Source organism: Carassius gibelio, chromosome B12, assembly GCF_023724105.1.
Source record: "Carassius gibelio isolate Cgi1373 ecotype wild population from Czech Republic chromosome B12, carGib1.2-hapl.c, whole genome shotgun sequence".
NCBI classification, from domain to species: Eukaryota; Metazoa; Chordata; class Actinopteri; order Cypriniformes; family Cyprinidae; genus Carassius; species Carassius gibelio.
The window spans coordinates 19,251,791-19,274,902 of NC_068407.1; the positions used below are offsets into that span (position 1 = coordinate 19,251,791).

A 23,112-nucleotide genomic window follows, 5' to 3' on the forward strand; every position below is an offset into this window, starting at 1 on the left:
ATGTTTTACATGTAATGTTTCAGACTTGTCCAGCTCCTGTCTTCATTGTCCTCGCGCTGAGAGTTTAAGAGACAGAAGCTGTTTGTGTGAGGAGTCACAGACCTGTGTGAGGATGAGGAGGAGGTGTTCTTCTGAAGAGAGGGTTAGACGGTTTAAGGAGAGTAAACTTCAGAATAACATCAAGTTATCTTTATTTTTACTAAGACTAAAATAATGTGTGTGTTTTTTTTAGATGTTGAAATCCAGAGACAAGATAACTTCATTCTTTTGAGACTGATGTAAGTTAAATTATTATTACTTTTTTTTTTTTTTAGAAAATTTATGTTTCTGTTGTGTCCTGCCTGTTAACTTCACATTTTGATGCAAAAACAGTGTGATTTTATATATGTATGTATGTATATGTTAATATTTTATTGAAACCATTGATGTCCCTCTTTGCAGAACTCAAACTAACTGGAGTTAAGGACACAGAAGTCTGCTTGTGTGAGGAGGAGGTGGTTTTCTCAGCTTCTTCTGAAGAGAGGGAAAGATCGTTTAAGGCAAGTAAACTTCATAATTTCATGTTATCAGTTGTTGTTTTTTTACTAAGAGTAAAATAATGTTTGTTTTTTGTTTTTGTAGATGTTAAAAGCAAGAGACATGGGAGATCATCATTCCCTTGAGATTTTATGTAAGTTATTTTTAGAAAATAAATTTTTCTGTTGTCTCCTGCCAGTTTACTTCACATTTTGATGCAACAACAGTGTGATTATGTGCTCATTTCATTAAGACCATTGATGTCTGTGTTTTTTATTGCAGAACTCAAACCAACTTTGGAGTTGTCTGATTTGGAGAGTCATTATTCTTGGTCTTCGCTCTTAGAGGTAAAGTTCACACAAAAAATTATTTACTTGCCCTCAAGTCATTCCAAACCTATAATACTTTTGTCTGTCTTTACAACATAAATTAATATATTTTTAGTTTTCTCATAATATTTGTTAATCCATTTATAGTTTAGATAATCAGTATTTTCAAGCTTCATAAACATAGAGTTATTGTAGAAGTGAATTCTGATATTTATATATGAATACATCTTAAATTATATGATAGCAAACATGTATGTTCAAAATAAAATATTGGTCTCCCAGACCAGCAATGGAGGACACAAAAAGAAAATATTAAATATATTCATACGTTTTCCAAAAAATGAACAGAGTTTGTATGAGTCTGGAAAAACATGGGGAGAGTAAATTATGAACATTTTAATTATTTGGTGTACTAACGGTTTGAAGAGCAGCCCTCCATGTACATGAATATTGTGAGGTATGTGAATGTCATGTCTGTTTTAATGTTTCAGTAAAGAAGCTTTCTGAAAGCAATATTTATTCAAACAATATCACCTGCCCTCACACTAGTGCTGCCATTATAGCATTCTGGAGCGCTGTGGTGGACTGAGACATTAAACAACCTCACAAAGTGTTGAAACTTTAAAACCGATTATTTACCTATCCTTACGGATGTGAATACACCTCTACCTGAAAATGGATAGTTTAATTAAATGTTTAATTTTTTCAAATGTATTTATCTTTCTAGGCCACTGATGAAGAACAGGCGGTGACTGGGATGAATCCTGGTCAGAGAGGAGAATCTTCTTTCCCCTAAACTGATGCAGCGGTGGTTTTAAAGGAGGACGCTGCCCTGGATGATGTAGAAGATGTCACATGTGCTGATGGGGTTTCTTTATGATTACATCAGTTATGCTAAAGAGATCATGAAAATTGACCGTGATGCATGATCTGTATTCATGGACTATGAAACAAACTGTAAGTCTATAATTTGTTAAAAAAAAAAAAAGTTAAATGCTTTTTCTGTGTTGTTTAGTAGAAAAGTTTACACTCTGTCATTCATACACCTGCTCACATTCTTTCACACACACACACACACACACACACACATGCGTCTGTTAAAGGTTATAATATCAAAGTTAATGTTGTGATTTATTTGTGTACTGTCATGCCAGAATAGTTGGAAAAAAAACTAACTAATTGTAAATTTATTGTATGTGTTTTCGTATATTTTTATACAATATATACAATTGAACAAAGTCCAATTTGATCTTAAGTTATATTCATCAAATGTTCAATGCTTTGTTTATGAACTCTGTAGCTGTTGATGCCATCCTTTTCTGCATTTCTTCTAACATGTTACTTTTTGACTTTTCTCTTGTTTTTAATAAATATTTTCCTTTTGATAATTTTTATTTGTGTGTAAAAGTGATTATTTAAAATGAACAACATTTGTAGGTTTAATGCCTAGCTCAATTTGGGTTAATTTTAACGTAGAAATGCATTGTTTCCCCACATGGCTGCACTCTGCGAGTTTATTTTCTGCCAGCAGGAGGCGCTAAGCGGGAGAGGTAGGTTTCTCCGGTAATGGCTGCAGAGCGGCTCTGAGCTCACAAACGCTGCCTTATCAAGCACATGCGAAATGATATCGAACATTTTCTAAATACAGTAGTTTTCCTTCTGAAATACAGTGATAAAAAACACCCGCTCTGGTTTTTGAAACCCTGCAATATAGTCATTTTAAACCATAAAAAAGGCAACCCAGCAGGCTGGGTTAAATATGATAACCCAACTGGTTGGGTTAAAACAACCCAGCGCTGGGTTCGTCCCTTTTTGACCCAGCGCTGGGTTGTCAAAATAACCCAAATTGGGTTGTTTTCAACCCAGCAGTTTTTAGAGTGTGGGGGAGCACTTTTAACCACCAGGAACCACCTTGGGTGCTTCGAGGCACCATCTCCCTAATTTCAGTTCCTTAATATTTACACCCCCCCCCCCCCCCAACTAGTTTGTTTTACTTGTTATTGACATTTTTAATGCTAAAAAATGCATATAGAACAGTTTATAGATAAACAATAACAATATCCATAGTTTGTAAATAATCACCTTAAATTGGCAATACTGCACATCACAGTCCCATTCATGGAAACATCAGTGTTAATACTGTTAAAAACTACAAATAAAACATTTACGCCATGACACAACTGTAAACAAATAAATGTCAATCAAATATTTTAGAAATTTAAATCACATTCCATGTATCAGTTTAAATGAATAAATTAAATTACAAATGTAATAAAAATTGTATGTACAGTGCAATTAATAGTAACAAAACAATAATTCCTGTTCTAAATAGAGGTCACTGATTGGGAAAATGAACACAGAACATTTTATGAAATTGATAAGCTTCAAGATAGCTGCATTAAGCTAAATTAACCTTTTTCACATTTCCAGGTTTCTCTGAAGCGGAAGTCGTCATAGTTTGGTAAACAGTGAATGGGAGAGTACCACAAATATATATTTTTTTGCATTCTCATTTGCTCAAATAGCAAAAGAAACAAATCTACAATAGCGTTTTCAAGACTTTCAATCAAACTAAAAGAAAAAAAAAAATGGACAGAGACTGATAACAGCAGTCAGAAGAGAGAACAATGTCCAATTTACCATCCTTCCCAAAGACGCTGCATTAGAAACACCCTCGCATTAGCATTAACTGTTTTTTTGTAAATTGATACAAATGTGATATAATACAAAGTGTAGTGTTATAAATTAGTGGAAAAAAAATAAATATAGTGTTCCTGTAGCTCAGTTGTAGAGCACTGTGCTATCAAGCGCAAGATACAAGGTACGATTCCCCGGGAACACATGATATGTAAAAATTGATAGCCTGAATGCACTGTTAGTCACTTTGGATAAAAGCATCTGCTAAATGCATAAATTTAATTTTAATTTAATATATATACGTAAATACACACACCCACAAATGTCAAGGATTTACGATGCTAATGACCGCTGAAACGCATCATCAGTCTTGTGAAAATGGTCCATGATGTTCAACAGATACAGCAGAAAAAATTTTGCAATTTAGTTTTGTTTAGGCTGTTGGGATTTACAAAAATTGGGATTTACATAAAATTAAATAACAAAATATTTACATTTATTCATTTTGCACAGTTTTTTTTTCAAAGTATATAAAAAAATGAGTAACACCACAGGAATTATTTTGTCAGATTAGTGCATTTATTAATGGTTGTGGACTAATTAAGTACTGTTAAAAAGCTATAAATGTTTGAATATTATAGAAAGGTTTTTGGTGTGTTTTTGCAATTGTTCACTTATTTACACAGCTTCAAAAGATGGGGTAGATCATGAGATGTCTTTGTTTGTCTTTGTGAAAGGTCTTTGTGTGTTTGTCAGCAAGCATCAGACATCAGAAACTGTCCAATGCCTCCCATTTAAGGTGTTCACTTCAGAGCCATGTTCACAAAACATAACATAACAAACTTATTTAATTTATTACCAGCTGAATATAAAAGAATACATGGATAATTTGTTTAACTGTTTCATTCAGTAATATACAGTCAAATATAATTTTGGATTAGGCCAACCTGAAACATTATTTCAGTTATCACACACAAAGTTTGGTGCCAATATGCCAAAGCATTGCAGGGATACAACCTCAAGTGTAATTTTGGCATCATGGTGCAAAATCGATGTTGTGGTATGCAAAAACACTTTTGTCTATTGACACAAAATCCATAAAAAAATTTCAGCATGGTCTGAAGATGATATGATTAAGTTTTGGTGAAAATCAGGAGGAGTTAGAAGAAGTAATACAAAAAAAAAAAAAAATCTAAAAGGCGAAGTTTGGCTGACTATTGCAACCTTGGTGTCACTGTTCTCAGCATGACCCACGGAATCTATTAATTCAAGTCTCATTATAAAAGGCACAATTCACAGAAAGCTGTAAGTGTTTATTTGAAATTTGAAATTTCAAAACTTTTTTTGAGTACTTTTAAGTCATAGTCTCGATGGTACATGCAAAGTTTTGTAATGGTACACCAATGTATTCGTAAAATATAGCATTTATCTCTTGTTTTGTTAAATTATAACACCACCGACAGGCACAATCCCACCAAATTGTGTATGCATCCTTAGAGTGTGCCCATACATATGTGTGTCAAATTTGGTTAAAATATGTCTAGATATTTTTATATATGAGAACAGAAAAAATGACTGATTGCAGACTTTGTTTGCATTTATTTGCCGCTTGCTATCCAAATTTTTGCAATTGGGCATTAGTGTATAGCTAGTGGGCTATGTTTTCGATTTTCCTACGGTGGTTACGTGTCGATCAGAGTAATGGTTTCTAAGATATTGTCAAATGTTTTTTAGCACTAAGATGAAACTATGCACAAACCATAAGAAAAAAAGTGGCATGTTTGGTATTGCTGGACTCAGCAAGGATCCAGGAGTCTATAAAGATGACTACTGTGAAAATAAGTCAACCACACCCAAAGTTATAAACATGTGAACGTTCGAAACTCGAAACTTCTCAGGCTCCTTCAGGGCATCGTGCTGATGACATACCAAGTTTCGTGATGATACATCATTACGTACATAAAATATAGCATTTTACTACAAAATTCAATATGGCAGACACCAAGAATGGCTGAAATGGGAATATAGAATAAAATAAATAAAACTACATAGCCTAAGATGTAAATGTAACTGAAATTAGTTCAACATAAAGCATGAAAAGTATTTAGGTACAGCTGTTTCAATATGCCTCAAACATAGAAGAAAACCTTTAAAAATTATTAAACAATTCACGTAAAATGGTTTCTATGTCACCAAATGGCATTCATCAAACAAGCATCACTTTTATGGGACATGAACACATAATTAAAGGGATACTCCACCCTACAATAAAAATGTGGTTATTAATCACTTACCTCCATATTGTTCCAAACCCGTAAAAGCTTTGTTTATCTTTGGAACACAATTTAAGATATTTTGGATAAAAAGCAGGAGGCCTGTGACTATCCCATAAACTGTGTTCATCTTCTGTTCTCTCTTCACAGCAGTTCAGTCAGTGTACTGTTTGAGTAAATGAATTACTCCGGGATATTGGTTTGTTTTAACTCAGAGGGAGTGTCAGCCACATTAAAAAATTAACAGCTTAAGTCATTTGTGGATTTATGCATACTGGAGACACGAACCGTTTAAAACGGTCACAAACTGCTTTGTTTTGAACTCTCTCGCAACAGACACGGAAGAGAAGACAATGCTGAATAAAGTTGTAGTTTTTGCTATTTTTGGACCAAAATGTATTTTCAATCCTTCAAAATATTCTAACTGACCCTCTGATGTCACATGGACCATTTTGATTATGTTTTTCTTACCTTTCTGGACATGGACAGTAGACCGTACACACAGCTTCAATGGAGGGACTGAGAGCTCACGGACTAAATCTAAAATATCTTAAACTGTGTTCCAAAGATAAACGGAGGTCTTACTGGTTTGGAACAACATAAGGGTAAGTTGTTAATGACATGATTTTGCTATTTGGTTGAACTATCCTATATATATATATATATATATAAAATGAGCAACCAAGATTAAGTTATTAATAATTTTAACTGTACTCTATAATCAGTAGCAGACTACAACTGATCTAACCAAAATTGCTATTGAGCATCACAGTCCCGCCCACAGCTGGTGCCGGAAATAAAAATTCAATGCAATTTCTGCATTGACATATGGTGTATAAGCCATAAAAACGTAACCATACATGGTAGACTTAAAACCAGCTAATCCCACAGTGTTGCATCTGATTGGTGGAGCCATAGACAGTAGGTGGAGCTCGTGTAACCGTCCGGTTAAACCCCGCGAAGGTCTGTGAAGACTGAAGATCATTAATAAAAAAATAAAATAAAATAAAAACCTGTGTTGCGTTTTTGCACGGTACACTTATCAGTGCAATCATGATCTCCTTGGCTGCCATGAGAGTTTTGCAGGGAGGTTGGTAATTTAGCTGGGCTACTGTAGCCTTCATATGGTATGAGTCATATCAAGCATTTTATAATGCCACTGTCAAAACAATATTTAGCCAAGGCATACCTTTTTGTGCATTTACTGAACATTTGTGTAATGGGAACGACATGTGTTGATGACTGCGCGGTGATTGCAGTCAGGTACAAAGCACTGCACCGTGTTGCTGACGTTATTGTTAACCACTTTCACACACGCACACAATATATAAAATACACGATGATAAATATAAAAATCAATACACAATACCTATATAAAACACTATTTATTTACACGATTGTAAATTCACTACATTGACTATATAAAATAAAATTAACTGGAGGAAAAAGTTCGCGCGAGCGGCCGTCATCAGATTTGGAAATCGCTCAAAAGGCTCGTTGCCTCGTTCGCAGTTGTGGCTTCAGTTGAATTCAATGAGGCGCGGTGGTTTATGGGATGAGTAGTTCCTGTGCTCGAAATGAAAATATGTACACAGTCTTGTACCTCAACTGGTAATTATTTCTGTTGGTGGCTTGTTAAAACCAGAAAATCCTAATGGAATATGTCCCGAAACACACTACAGCAAACCATATAATAGTTTTATTGGTAAAAAGTTGATGGTTTGTAATGTTAATTGTTGTGGAAACCATAAAATATTTCTGTGGTGTTTTTTTTTTTTTTTGCTTAGTTTTTTTTCAGGAGGAACATAATCTGCTGTGAGTCACATGACAAAAAAGAGAGAACCCTCCCCCCTTCATTCGTGCCCCATCCAAAATTATGCCCCTGACATTACAATACTAAATTCTTCGTCAAATAAATGAAACATGATGAAACAATCATTTTAGTTGAAATTGTTATAGATTACTTCTACAGATTGCAGCGATACATGACGGTGAAAAATGTTGTTTCATAATCTCCTATTTACATACATGACTCTGCTTTGATTGACAAGCCCATGTGCATGTTCTGCTCATGTGATGAGTATATCATTTGTTCTATCTAACTCTCATATTACTGTCATATTGTCTTGCCTCCATCTTCCCATATCCCTCCCTCTTTTCAGCCTCTGTCTCCTCTTACCACCGGCGTCTCTTATCACACATTTATCTTAATCTTACACATCTCATCCTAATTCCTTTGGCAGCAGGTGCAGCAGCCTTGTGACCTTACAGAATGTGACCACATACATACGCGCCTCTGCTAAATCAGTGCAATCAGTAAAACGATGAAAGATGCTACATTGTTTGAGGTTGTGACTCTTTCTTTTTCTGTAGCCGCTCAGATTCCCGACAAAAATGTATTTTGACAACGTCTTCCGGACTCTGAACAATTGCATGGTTTATTCTTTCTCTGCTCTTATCACAGGTGACTGTTCACTTGAAATGTATGCAGTAGGATATTATGTGAGGATAGGATATATATTATAGCTATAATTAACCAGCAGTCTTTTTCTCCATATATGTCTCAGGTCAATATTGGTACATTGCTGATGTTTTTTATTATATTTTAAGACAAAAAGATTAAATTATGGAAATGGATGGACTGTCTGTAGATATATGGAAATATGTTTACCCTTTGTGGAAAAAAGTTGGTTAGCTGGTCTCATGGCCTGACTAAGCTGGCTATGCTGGTGTGTTTTAGAAGGATTTTCAGCTAGCTGACCAGCTAAACAAACCCCAGCTCAACCAGGCTGAAAACTACAATGACAATTCCAGAGAAGGTGGGACGTTTTGTAAAAATTCAATAAAATCATGAATCTGTGTTTTGGCCATTCTCTTTAAAGGTGCAGTAATTGCAACCTACTGCTCAGTCCCCCACTCCCATTAGTGAAGCTAAGGTGGCCGATGCAGGTTAAGATGTCATTGCCCATATTGGTAACCCATACTCGGAATTGGTGCTCTGCATTTAACCCAATCCAAGTGCACACACAGCAGTGAGAAGTGAACAAACCGTGAACACACACCCAGAACAGCACTTTAGCCATGGGTATTGAGGGCGGAAGAGAGAGCTGTTCACCCCCCACCACCTACAACTTCTGCCAGCATCGAGATTCGAACCTGCAACCTTCGGATTACAAAAGGACAAATAAAAGATTTCCAAAGTACACTGACCAACATAAATATAATTTGTAATTATGAATAATTTTTGATTTCGATGGCTGCAACACATTCCAAAAAAGTTGGGACAGAGGCAAAATAAAAGTGAAAAGGGTACAGAATATCCACTTTAAATGGTTTTGAAACAGTTTACAGTAAGCAGGTGAATTGGTAATGGGTCAAGGTATCATGTTTGAGTATAAAAGGAGCATCTCAGTCTTTGCAAGCAAAGCTGGATCAATGCTCATCATTTTGTGCCAAACAAGAGAAGAGTCAAACAAATCAAAAATCACATTTCACAATGCAAAATTGTTAAGATTTTAGGTCTTTCACCAACTATCACGTGTAATATTGTGAAAAGATTCAGGGAATCCAGAGAAATCACAGTACATGTAGGCAGAAAAAAAGGAAAGTTGAATGTGCTTGACCTTTGAGCCCTCAGATGGCATTGCATAAGAAACCGTCATCCTGCGTTGTTAAATATAGTCACATGATCTCAGGAGTAGTTCAAAAAACTACTGTCACAACTAGGGATGTAACACTAACATGCTAAATGAATAAATGTAAATGTAATGTAAATAAATGTAACGATTTATCGGTTTTATGATAAATCATGATAAAATTCCCCATGGTTAGCATTATCGTTTAATTATCATTAAAACCGTATTCGATTACCATGATTTGAACAACACGAGATAAATAAATACTGTCCAGCATAGAGCACAGTTTTCAGTAACAGTCTCACATGCACACAGGATGAAGAGTGGTTTTGTTTTGAGTGAAAACAGGAATTAATTATATTAATGTACCTCTGAAGATTATCACTGTCTTCAGAAATGATTCGATGGCATTTTGTTTTCATTTTGTATGTTTATTAGATGGCTTGAGACATTTGTTCTCATTTGTCCGAACGTAAGTGCCCTGCGGAGTGGACATCACAGGATATTACGCCATGATTCCTGTTCGAAGCGAACGTATATGTTCCATTTAAAGTGCATAATATTTACATTCAGTCTGTGTGCAGCTTCCATCTGGCCAAAAACGGACCAAATGTGCGTGACCTGTTATAAATTTTGACCGGTTGATGAAAAACAAGCTTACGTGGATTCTACACAACTAAACAATTCAGGTAAGTTACAGTATCTATAATTATTTATGGAGCAGATAAAATACATATAATAATTTATTAAGCAATTATCATTTTGACATATCTTTATCTAAAGATAAAGTGAGGTTTACCTTTGTATTAAACGTTTTCAAAGTTTTACATTATATTTACATCTAATGTTGATATATGTATATGTTATTCATTAGATATAGCATCCTGTTAAACTGTGGTCAGTCAAGTTGTCATCTAAAATCCAGACAGCATTGGTGATGCTATTGTTTTAGTGATTATGCAAACAAAAAGTCATTTTATTATACACATGTGCACAGGTGTATAATAGACCTGACCTGAACAGCACACGCTGATTTCTGTGTTTAAAGTTTAAACTAAACTAATGTAAGCTTTGCCAGATTAAACATTTAAGAGCAAGAGGACACGAGTTTGCGCTCAGTGAAAAGAATTGTGCTTGGGCTCACAGTCTTGATTGAATAGCTTTTGTAACTTTAATAAAGATTACTCTTTCATTTATACAGTCAAATATGCAATGCTGTTTTACATTTCATTACTTATGTATTAAATTTCTGTACCTAAAAACTAATGTTAGACCTTCCTAACACAAACCTGAAAATCACAGTTTATTTTATTTGTATCTTTACTCTTTTGTATTTTTCTGTGCTGTTGTTTGTAGGTAGATAGATTATTATTTTCTTTATTTTTACTTGACAGTATAGTTTTTTCCTAAACACAACATACCAAACCATGATACAAACCAAACCGTGAGTAAGCTGAATTGTTCCACCCCTAGTTTAATGACAGGTCACACACACCCACAAACGTATTTATGGGTCACCTAAAACCTCCACTGTTCAAAAGAACCATTGAAACCACATGACCTTATTCCTTTTGTATTCCCACATACACACACACAAAATGAAAAGAATAAAAGAGGAGACAAAGAGAATAATACGTCCAGGCAAAGCTCTGGGTTTGATGCCAGCTTACATAACTTCATCTTACAAAACTGTTTGTTGTTTTAAAGCACTGTGGCTGTGATTGAAGTAGCTAAAAAAAAAAAAAAAAAAAAAGGTAAAAAGACGCTTTTTGACAACAAACAGAATACAGAGAAATAATGAACTAAACTCAAATGTTTATAAATGAATAATGGATCGTGTAAATTTGATGTAAATGTAATTAATGTTATCAATGTAATTTAATCATCCATCTATTCTTGTGTGTGTGTGTGTGTGTGTGTGTGCGTGTGTGTATGTGTGTGTGTGTGTGTCTGTGTGTGTGACATAACAAATCTTTCTCAGAGACAGAGATTCCTACAGAAGGAACCCTTGTAATGTCGACACGGCTCACTGAAAGCCACAGCCCTACAAAAAATGCACAGCATCTTGTGAGATGAGATAGCTGGTTCGTCATGTGATCTTATAGAAAGACATACTCCTTTTTTCACAATTTCCATGACTCTTTGTGACTTAATGACTAAAAAATGGAAGCTCCAGGCTTGTTATGTTGGCATGGATCCAACTACAAGAAGATGGCTGTTTTGACACAATCATTATTGTGAGTGTAACTGTGGTATGCAGTTTCAGTGTACAGCTCAGGATTTTCCTTAAATATTTATGGCAAAAGCTTTCATCTATATATATTTAAATATTTGCACAATTACCAGAGAGTTTAATGTTTTGTTTTATATTTTCTTCATCATGATTTTAGGGCAAGAATGGGGGAGATTTTTCTTATTTTGGTTGTGCCTGCTAAACAATACTGTTGTTTTATAACCTTTTGTTTGGTCATTTGAAGCGTGCATGCAAACTGTTTCCAGGAGTGTCTTGTTTTGTTAGGTAAGTTTGTTAAAGAACATGGTTTCTCATTCCTGTTCTTCCAGCGAAACTTTCCTATAGCGTTACCTCAATAACAAATTATTGTCTGCAAGTTTGCTTAAAATTTACACCCAGATGCACAATTCTGAACTAAAATTTTAGAAATGAGGATCTCTGTTGTACCCATATATTATATAAGTCTTGTTTGTTGTTTGTTTGTTTTTGTTTTTGTCTTAAAATGTCTTCTAAGGGGCGACTGTGAGGACCAAAGTGAAGGATTTAATTGTAGAAAACAGTACACCTCCATGAAAGCTGTACTTTTACAAATTTAAGAATCTGTCTTAGACCTACTGATCCTATGTCCTAACATACAATCACCTGAAAACAGATGCAGTACATTGTATTTAGTGTTTATGGTAAAGATGATGTCATCCGATGAATGATTCTGTTAAACAAAGTTTGTCGCATTAGTTCTCTTATTCATTTTTTAAAATATGCTTCACGATGCCATAGAAGAACATTTTTGTCTAAATGGTTCCATAAAGAACCTTACCCTTTCTGTTTCACAAAAGGTTCTTTGTCTCGAAAGAAGGTTATTCAGATTCTAAAAAAGTAAGAAAGAGCTGGCTCTTTCATGTTTGTGCGTTTTGATTCAAAAACATTTTTTTTTTTTATTCTAAATATTGTCAGTTGATTGTTATGGTTCGAGGCTTCTTTACTTTTGTTACACTTGAACTGGGAATACACACACAAAAAATTGAGTAGTAATTAAAAAAAAAAGTAACTGTATGTGGAATTAATGGAAATGTGGAACGTACTGAAAAACTGAAGTGTTGAAGGGCTGAGACTACAGAATTCACCCAGTAATGAAAAAACTCACACACATACACGCGCACACACGTTACACACACACACACTCTCATAGAAACACATTATTACACGTTTGATGTTTCTGCATTCTGAATATATTTTTTATATATCATATTTATATTTTTAAGTTTTCATTATATGTTAATGAAATTGTATGAATTTCGGTTATAATTCAATCTGAATTGTTGTTTTTTTTTAATTTGAAGCTAATTTGAAGCATATCAGGTATACCGTACATTTGCCCATGGGTTGACAGACTTTTTTTTTTTTCTTGCCAAGGACCATCAAGCATGGACAGCGAGCAGCGATTTTTTTTTTTTTAAGTTTGGAGGCTGATACTGCCAAATGTGCAAAAATTACAGGTATGTTTACAGCAGCAGTAGCCTCTACTTCGACAGTAGTGCCGAAGTCTGTGTAACAACAACAAGAGGCTGAGCAGGAGATGAGCCATGATGAACAGGATTGTTGCTCTATTGTAAGTGATGAGGGCCAGACCAGGGAAAGGCAGGAGGATAAGGAGGAGGAGGAAGTAGTTGAATTGGTAAGAAGTAGCTTCGATATAATGGGGAATGAGAGAGGTTACCTCTCCTAACGTTTAGGCCTAAACTTCTGGTTAACCCTCTGGGGACGGATTGGGCGGTACCGCCCAAAATGGCATACTTTTACAAATGTGTAGTTATCTCAAAAACTATTAATGCTAGAGAGATGCGGGTTTTTTTTTGCCGTCTTCCTCAGATTCCGCTGAAAACAGCGGTGTCCAGTTTGTATATTAAACACTTCCCTTATTGCGCAAAACCACTGCGTAAACAGGCCAATGAAAACGATTGTGCTAGGCAGATTCAACACGCAACAGCCAATGGAAAAATCACCGCTGGGAGGAGTCTTTTTTTAACCCAATCAGAGGAAGGTTATGTCTTCTAGCGATTCAGAGGACTCTGTAGCTCTGCTGTAGCCTTGTAAAAGCTGGCTGGACTAAAGTAAAATACATGTAATCAATAAGCGTTCAGAGAATCAGCATCAGGGTGGAGAAAGCAGAACGCGATCGGAGTGTTACAGAGAGCGATCGGAGTATTAGCGAGCACAAAGAGCTAAATTCGAGCGATCGGAGAATCAGCATCACGTGGAGAAAGCAGAAAGTGATCGGAGTGTTAGCGAGCACAAAGAGATAAATTCGAGAGAGATACAGCATTATTACAGAATTGTTTTATCAAAATGGCAAGCAGTAAAAGATTTACGGCAGAACAAGCTCTGGAACAATTACTGGAAAGGCCTGGAGAGGCCTTGCTTTGCTCACTGGCATGCCTAAGACTGTTTTTAAAAAAAGTTAATTATTTAATTGTTCTTTACACATTTGATTAAACAATAACACATTTCTGTCAAGCAAAGAGTTTGAAAAAATATATTTTCTTTGTTCAAAAACTGTTCTATATTGTGTGTTTTTCAGTAATAAATGACAAAAATCTCATTTTCGTCTTTGAAATTCTCTAGTTTATTGTAAAATTTTTCACTCATACTTCCTTTATATAAACATATTGCATGTATGCGTATGGTAGCTTAGGGTCTTCTGAATCCATTGATACCAAATACATGGTGGTCCATCCTCATTACATATGGTTTATAAGCCGAAATGTAAAAATAGAGAAAACGGACCAAAAAGGGCTTAGTCCCCTAAGGGTTAATTCCTAAAGCAGTCATAACTTTGACTGACTATTTTAACACATTATTAACTATAATCCCCTCTGCTCATCAAACAATAAATGTTATTGTTTAAATTTTATTTTTTAAAAATTTTTTTAGCAAGATTTTGGCAAGAAATGCATCAATTAATCATCTCTTTATCAAGTCAAGCCAGGTTATAGAAGTGGAGGAGAGAGAGGAGGAGGATCAGGGAATAGATTACTTTGTTCGTCCTGACCCAACCAAAATACAGGCATTTTAAAAACACCACCCCAGACAAGATATGATCAACCCTGTGGTGAAGAAGGTGTTTACCAGTAGAGTTGGCATGCCAGGACAGTGGCTGACGTATTGCAACAAACGTCATGCTTTGTATGGTTTTGTTTTGTTTGCCTGGCCTTCAGCAAGGCAACTGACTCAAGCTCTTTAGTGACTGGAATTTCAGACTGGAGACATGTGCACCACAGAGTTGAAGAGCATGAGAAAAGTATGGCACACAGAAACCATGCTGAAGCGTACTTTTTAAAATGCTCAAAAGCTGACAATAGCAACCTGTTAGGAGCCAGGCAACTGAAAGCGCACAGAGATCAGGTGAAGAGGAGTCGTCAAGTTTTGGAATAGGTAGTAGAGGTTGTGAATGTATAGGAAAGAGAGGCCTACAGACAGGTGGAGAATGAGGATGCATACATGTTGGACATTGACTGCATTGACCATGGACATTTTTTGGAAATTATAATTTTATTGGGCAAGTATGATATCAGATTCTCCAAAGATTCAGCATGCACAGATGCAAATCACCTGCTTGGACTTGCATGCAAGTTCTTGCTGACACTCTCAATAACCCAAGTGGCATGCGAACAATCATTTTACAACTCTGAAATACATAAAAACAAGCTCAGGAGTTGCATCTCTTCCAGTTACTGATGGCCATTGAAAAGGACATTCTTGTGGCTTTGGACACAGACACTGTAATTGACAGACTTGCAGAGAAGAGTGAGCTGATGAAGAAGCTGCTGTTATGTGGTGAGAAGAAGTTATTTGAATTATTTTATAATGATTAATAATTATGTAGTTTTTCACACTTAAAATAATGTGTTTTTCTGACTCAATATCCCTCTTCTCCTCTTTCAGGATGTTCTCTCTTGTATGGTTCAGCGTTCATTGTTTTTGAGTGCTTAGATGGCAATGCATTGTTCCACAAAGTATTGTTATGTAACTACGAGTTTTCTGTGAATACTTCAGTCAATTCATCTACCTTCTGTTTTCTCTCTTAAAGGCCATCCTCATTTGTTTTAAGAGGAGATTTTAGAAGAAAGTCTTTACTGCAGTGGAATTCACTCTTTTATTTCATATGTAATATAAATAACACTCCCTCTTTAAATCAAATCACATACAATCTCTTTATTGTTTTATTTTTTATTTATTTTTTTGTGCAAGACTCTGTGCCATGGCAGTATAAATAACACATGCAAACTCTTCTCTATTTTCTTCCCTTGTTATTCTTTTTTTTTTTTTTTATTGCATTCCTTCAGGTCTGTTTCCATTGGTGTGGAGATGACTGGCAACATTTTTTGTAAATGTTATGCACAGTTGTATACTGTTTATACATTTTATTAAATAATTAAAAAACTTGAAAAATGTCATTAATCATTGTTAATGTCATTCCAAACCCTTAAAAGCTGCTTTGTCTGTCTTCGGAACACAATTGAAGATATTTTGGATGAAAACCGGCTTGTGTCTGTCCATAGACTGCCAAGCAAAATACACTAACAAGGTCCAGAAAAGTATGAAAAGCATTTTAAGAATAGTCCATCTACCATCAGTGATTCAACCGTAACGTTATGAAGTGAGGAGAATACTTTTTGCGCACAATGAAAACAAAATGACTTTATTCAACAATTCCTCTACTCTGTGTCTCTCCACATCACTGTAGCGCCATTTTGGAGAATTTGAGCTGAACACAAACTGCATATGTTATACTGTGTCTGTCGTGCAAAAAATTTTTCTATGTGTATTTATGCTTTGATTTGAAAGAAAACAGAGCATGTGTCTAAGCTGTCTGCGTTCAGTTCATATTCCCCAAAGTTTTCATCCAAAATTTCTTAAATTGTATTCCGAAGACGAAATTAGCTTTTATGGGTTTGGAATGACATGAGAATAAGGATTATCGCTAAAAATTTTCATTTTGGGGCAGAGTATCCCTTTAAGCATCCATCCCGTAACCGTAAAATGCAATTTTACGACTTTTATTTTCCCCACCAGATGGCGTTAGAAACACTCAGTGATCGCTTTCGAAGTGCATCTAGAGGTTTTTGATAAAAATAGACTGGAATTGTCTTTTTTTCAAATACTGCAGCAATATTGCTTATTTGCTCATTGTAACAGTTCGTTAAATGGGAAGAAGGAGGCGAGAAGTGACGAATATTTAAACATAACTTTAATAATAAAATAAACACAAAACTGAAAGTAAAACAGCAGCCCCTCGCGGAAAATTGCCACACACAAAACACAAATAGAGTCCAGGCCTGGTCCTCTCTCTTCTAGTCTCAGCCTCAGATATCATGCCCATGGACTGTTGGCTAAATGTCTGATGCATACGGCACACAAAAGTGGAAACACTTCAGGAGTTTCAAAGTCGTCATTGAATTGAATTGGTTGAATTATACAAGATTTCTGGTAGACGTGTGTGTCATGTTCTTTAACGTTTCACCTGGAAACAGAGATGCTATTACCATAGTCTATGGCCATGATGCCAAACCAAAACCAAAGAAGAAAACTGCTGTGTTTACAACTGTGATGATGACCGCTTATCAGGATCAATTAAACACTGAATTTTCAGAAGTATGTGAAATATTTAAAGGTCATGGCCTAATTTACACACCAGTCTGTTACTGTGTCAACATTTCCATGCCCCGAAACAGGACAAAGAACAAAACGAACTGTGATTGGTTGTTTGACATGTCAGTCTAATGGCCTCATGGGCAGGCCTTGGCCAAAGAAAGTGTCTGGCTACACGAGATCTCTTGTCAAACACTGTAACTCCTTCTTTTATCCACTCATCACACTCATGTTTTCTTAGAAATATCCAGAATTTAAGGTACATAAAATAAAAATCACAAAAGAAATAAGTGAAACAAAAAATGGAAAAAACCAACATAAATAATTCAGGTTTCAAGTTCATTATTATTATTTTATAAAAATGGATCAAAATGAGCTTTCTGAACTGAAATAAAAATTTGTGTCATTATAAGCCTTCGGGTCATTTTGACCCGTGAGGTACAAAGGTAAATAACTTTTGACTGAATGGAGTTTGGTAGAACCAAAAAAAAAAAAAAAGTGAAGTGAAAGTGACATTCAGCCAAGTATGGCGACGCATACTCAGAATTTGTGCTCTGCATCTAAACCAGTGATCCTCAAATCTGGTTTGCGAGTTCCACTTTCCTGCGAAGTTTAGCTCTAACCCTAATCAAACACACATGAGTTTGCTAATCAGTGTCTTCAGGATCATTAGAAAATCACAGGCAGGTGTGTTTAATTAGAGTCGGAGCTAAACTCTGCAGGAAACTGGATCTCACAAGCCAGATTTGAGGATCACTGATTTAACCCATCCACAGTGCACACACACACTGTGAACACACACACGGAGCAGTGGGCAGCCATTTATGCTGCGGCACCCGGGGAGCAGTTGGGGGTTCGATGCCTTGCTCAAGGGCACCTAAGTCGTGGTATTGAAGGTGGAGAGAGCACTGTACATGCACTCCCCCCACCCACAATTCCTGCCGGCCCGGGACTCAAACTCACAACCTTTCAATTGTGAGTCGGAGTCACTAACCGTCAGGCCACGACTCCCCCATAATGGTTCTTCTATGGAATTGCTGGGAAAAACTTTTAAGCGCCTTTATTTTTAAGAGTGCTGTAAATCAGATTTTGTTTGTAATGGCTGTCGGTGCTCCTGCCCCAGTCTTTGAGTAGTTTGGATAAAATAATCTGATTGGATTAGGACTGATGAAATGGAGCAGGTTGCTATACCTAAATACTTTATTTGCACTCTTTGTCTCCATTCCTAAACACTGCCCCCTATAAACTATAATGTATAACTGCCTCATGGCGCTTTTCCACTGTATGGTACGACTTAGCTCTGCATGGCTCAGTATGGTTTGGCAAGGCTTGGCTCAGCACTGTTTGCATTTGTTTGCAGTTTGCACTGCCGTTTAGAGTCGCTTTAGAGTGGACGGGATTATTCATATGTCGTTAAAGTTTCGCCCCCTCTACTGCCACGACTCCTACTTGGAGGAATGAAAAAAAAATATTAATTTGGCTCTCCCCATAAAGCTCTCGCTGGATCCGCTCCTCTGCTATCAACGAAAGGAACGTCTGTACTTCCTTAACAGACATCAAAACATTTTGGCTGTTAAAAAAGGTGCACTCGTTCAAAACAGAACCTCAACCGAAGTGGTACAAAAAAATTAACAGCTAACAGGTACTGTAGCCAGTGGAAAACCCTCCAAAAATGAGCCATATCGAGCTGTACCGTGCTGTAACATGCAGTGGAAAAGCACAATTAGTTAGACTTTTAATGACAGCAGCGCCAGGCAGGGCATTCTCATAAAAGAATCCTGCTAAAGCTACCAAAGAGTCTCCTGGCCATTGCTTCTGAGTTTCCAGCAAAACATTGAAAAATATAAATCCAATCTTTAGTATCAGCCGTAATAAGTCACAAATCAAACAAGACCTGGTAGCAGTCTGCACATATTCCACACATTTGACCTTGGAAGATCTGAAGACTTGAATGAACCTAGGAACTAAACATTATTTTATTATAATAAAATAATACAACTTATTCCATTTAAAAATGCATTAAATGTATTTAAAAAAAATTGCCTACTTAATGAAAATACCCTGCAATTTTACTTTTCATATCCTAAACTGGTATGAAGTGTGCTAAATCAGAAGTAGTGCTGAGGTCCAATTAAAGATGAACTGAAGTGTATTTGTTTGTGCTAAAATGAACCTAATGTATTTCAAGGATACTTCTGGTACACTTTAAATATCTTGCTAAACGACATTTATTATTTAAAGATCATACAACCCTCATTATTAGTGACATTAAAACACATTTTGGTCTTAATATTAAGTAAAGTTTATATTTGAATGTTTATATCAGGAAGTCTCGAGTGATGCAGTACAGTAAATAAGTTAAAAGATTAGTCTGAAATAAATTTAGGCAATAACCTTTTACAAGGGTAAATGTCTACATATGCCATATGTCATGCCATAACATCATTAACTCCACGAAGGCTGCTGTGTATTTTGCCCCCTGATTAATCATTTAAATAATCCCATAAATGCACTTTACTTTAAATGCAGATTCTAATTTAAAGGGGGGGTGAAATGCTATTTCATGCATACTGAGTTTTTTACACTGTTAAAGAGTTGGATTCCCATGCTAAACATGGACAAAGTTTCCAAAATTAAGTTGTACGTTTGAAGGAGTATTTTTGTTCCAAAAATACTCCTTCCGGTTTGTCACAAGTTTCGGAAAGTTTTTTTCGAGTATGGCTCTGTGTGACGTTAGATGGAGCGGAATTTCCTTATATGGGTCCTAAGGCACTTTTCCCGGAAGAGCGCGCGCTCACGTATAGCGAGGCTGAGCAGCACAGACATTTCACTGATCAGAGCGATACACTGATCAGAGCGAGAGCGTCGTGAAAAGTCACAAAAGAAGTGTGTTTTTGGTTGCCAGGGCAAGACAACCCTGCACAGATTACCAAAAAAACAGCATTAAGGGACCAGTGGATGGAGTTTATTTTTACAGGGCATTGACTGAGTCGTGCAAGTGTTTGTGTTTGTTCCCTGCATTTCGAAGATGCTTGTTTTACAAACAAGGCCCAGTTTGACGCCGGATTTGCACATAGTTTATTTCTTAAGGATAATGCAGTCTCAACGAAAAAGGGTCACGATCGTGTGTTGGAACCGCAGGCAGTGAGTAAAACTGCTTCAAATATCTCTGTGTTGTTAACTTAGCTATCGGCGCGTAAGCACATCAAGTAAACAACATGCGATGTTGTCATCAAACTGCACTTTCCATGTGTACAGCTAAAAAAAAAAAAAAAAAAAAAAGACGACATAAAGTGGAACTTAGTCATTTTCCAAAACCGCTAAGCAAATATATACAGTTCCAGTACATACCACATAGAGACGTCGTTGCTGATGCTGCTCTTGTTAAATTTCAGCCTCTGGATCTGATTCTGGATCATAAATATACGCTGAATCTGACTGTTAGCCATGGTTTGTTTTGGACGATGTTTTTTTTCCTCACGGTAATGTCACAGCTTCCAAACGCTCTCAACGCAAAAGCCTACTCGCGCTCCTGATTCTTTAGCTCCGCCCACACGTCACGCCTCCAGCCGGTCGTGATTTTCCGGGAAAAAACTTTACAGAATATCTTTTTCTTATAAATATAATAAAACTAAAGACTTTTTGGAGTTATGAAGGATGCAGTACTACTCTATAGGTACTCAAGATTAACAGGATATTGAGTTAAAACCAGCATTTCACCCCCCAGCCCCCCACCCCCCCCTTAATTGTGAATTGTCTAAAATCGGATAGTTCTGAAAAAAATAAAAAATAAAAAATTAATCGAATATTGAATTGAAACATTATGGATCGTGAATAGAATCACGATACACGATACAAAATACATTTCAATGGCTGTCAATGATGCTATTAAAACTGTGGCACCAGGGCTAATGTGATCATGCTGTCCAGAAAAGCCATAAAAGTAAAAATAAAATACAAGTAAGTCAGGTAAGAGGAGGTTGTGCAGCAGATAGTTTACAAAGACGGATATTTTAAAATAGATTTCAGTTGTCGGAAGAATCTGTAGTCGATAAGCCAAGAGACTGAAAGAGATCAAACTGATATAGGTTCAAAAAGGCATGTTTTATCTCTACATCATGCCATTTTCTGTTGTCTTTATGAGTAAAACTGCCAAAAAAAAATTTCTTAAGAGGAGCCAAGGATTGATAAAATGTTTATGCATTGATGAATTTGTAGTTTATTTGTTGACTGGAGAAAAAAAAACACAGCTACCCTTGAATGGCTGTCAATGCAGAAAACTGCTCTTTAGAATCAGATAACATCTTAATACTTGTGCAAGCAGACACATGTTGCCAAGGGTGAGTCTGAAATTATGGCATTCAAGTTTCATGATTCATGTGGGAAGATTAGTTTCATGGGACATCCCAGCATTAGTGTAGATATGATTAAATAGTATATTAACACATCTAATTTGGCTGAGGTGGGACACATTTGCGTTGTGAAATTTTGTGCCTACACTTAAAATGAGCAATCGTAATTACTGCTGAAAGAATACTTCCTTATTATGTAATAGCTGTAGCCTACACCTGTCCCACTTTTGTGTCTCGGGTATCAGGTGGATTAATATAACTAATATATGACTAGATGTATATACAGTATGTATATCCAAAGTATACTGAATACTTCATGGACATTTTTTTTTTATTATTATTTATTTATTTTTATTTGGCCATTCCTTAAAATAATATAGTTTTGTCATGCAATTGGGTTGGACATTCATATCTTTGCAAATGAAAAAAATAAATAAAAAAAATTCAAACAAGGTTACAAAATCAAGTAGGATAGTCTATAAATGAAATGATGTCATTTATTTGAATATGCATGATTTTAAACGCCCTTTACAATAACCTCTAAAGAAGAATGACGATGATTGACACACAGCTACCTTTGAATGGCTGTCAATGCAGAAAACTACTCTTTAGAATCAGATAACATCTTAATACTTGTGCAAGCAGACACATGTTGCCATGGGTGAGTCTGAAATAATGTTAACAATACAGGCTAATAATAATATTAACAATACAGGTTAACATTATTCCACCTTTGCATGCTACAGAAAAATGATTATGTTTGGAATAACATCATCAAACAATGATACATTTTTTATGATGACACTGTTAGTTAAATTTAGAATTACAGCTAATAAATCACTAAATGGATGGATCTGGGGTATAATGTTATTTCGCTACTAATGAATCCTTGTTTTTAAGAAACTTTATGAAAGGTTATTCAGTACCCAAGACTGTTTCAAACCTGTTTAACATTTAATATAACTAAATTAATCTAAACCAGTGCTATTTACAATCATATATTTCAATTATTTTGGAAACATTTGGAAATCGACAGCTAACAAAGTTATCTTAACTAACTTTAAAGGCTGGTGAGCAACAGCTTGTTTCAGTAACCTTTGTTTTCTTAACATGACACATGTGATGCTGAGATGTAAAAACTGTAAGATAAGATGAAATCAAAGTGACTGCTATGAATTTTTAAGAAATCTCCAAAGATATATAATGCCTAGCATGTGACATGTGAGCTTCAGATAGGAATGCAGTTTTTTGGCAGCGGATGACCTGATGAAAGTGACCCACCCACTACATGTGAGCTGTGAAGAGTACTAAAGGCAGGAATGAACACAGGTGAATCAAGTCAGAGGTAACACCAGAGGTAAGAGGTAAGACCAGGGATTGGCGACATTAGCCTGTGTGTGTGATTGATTTCATTTCTCATTTCAAACTATAATCCAATTCAATAAGCAGCACTGTTTCTGTTTTAATTTGATGTATTGTTTGATGCAG

General features: G+C 35.8%; 1 long non-coding RNA gene across 1 annotated transcript; it reads left to right on the plus strand.

Annotated features, from left to right (window-relative positions):
* Positions 1-615: 615 nt before the first annotated feature.
* Positions 616-2,222, plus strand: LOC127969412 (uncharacterized). The gene is made up of 3 exons (XR_008156261.1): positions 616-670; positions 799-863; positions 1,573-2,222. It is a non-coding gene; the product is annotated as an uncharacterized LOC127969412 (long non-coding RNA).
* The last annotated feature ends 20,890 nt before the right edge of the window (positions 2,223-23,112 follow it).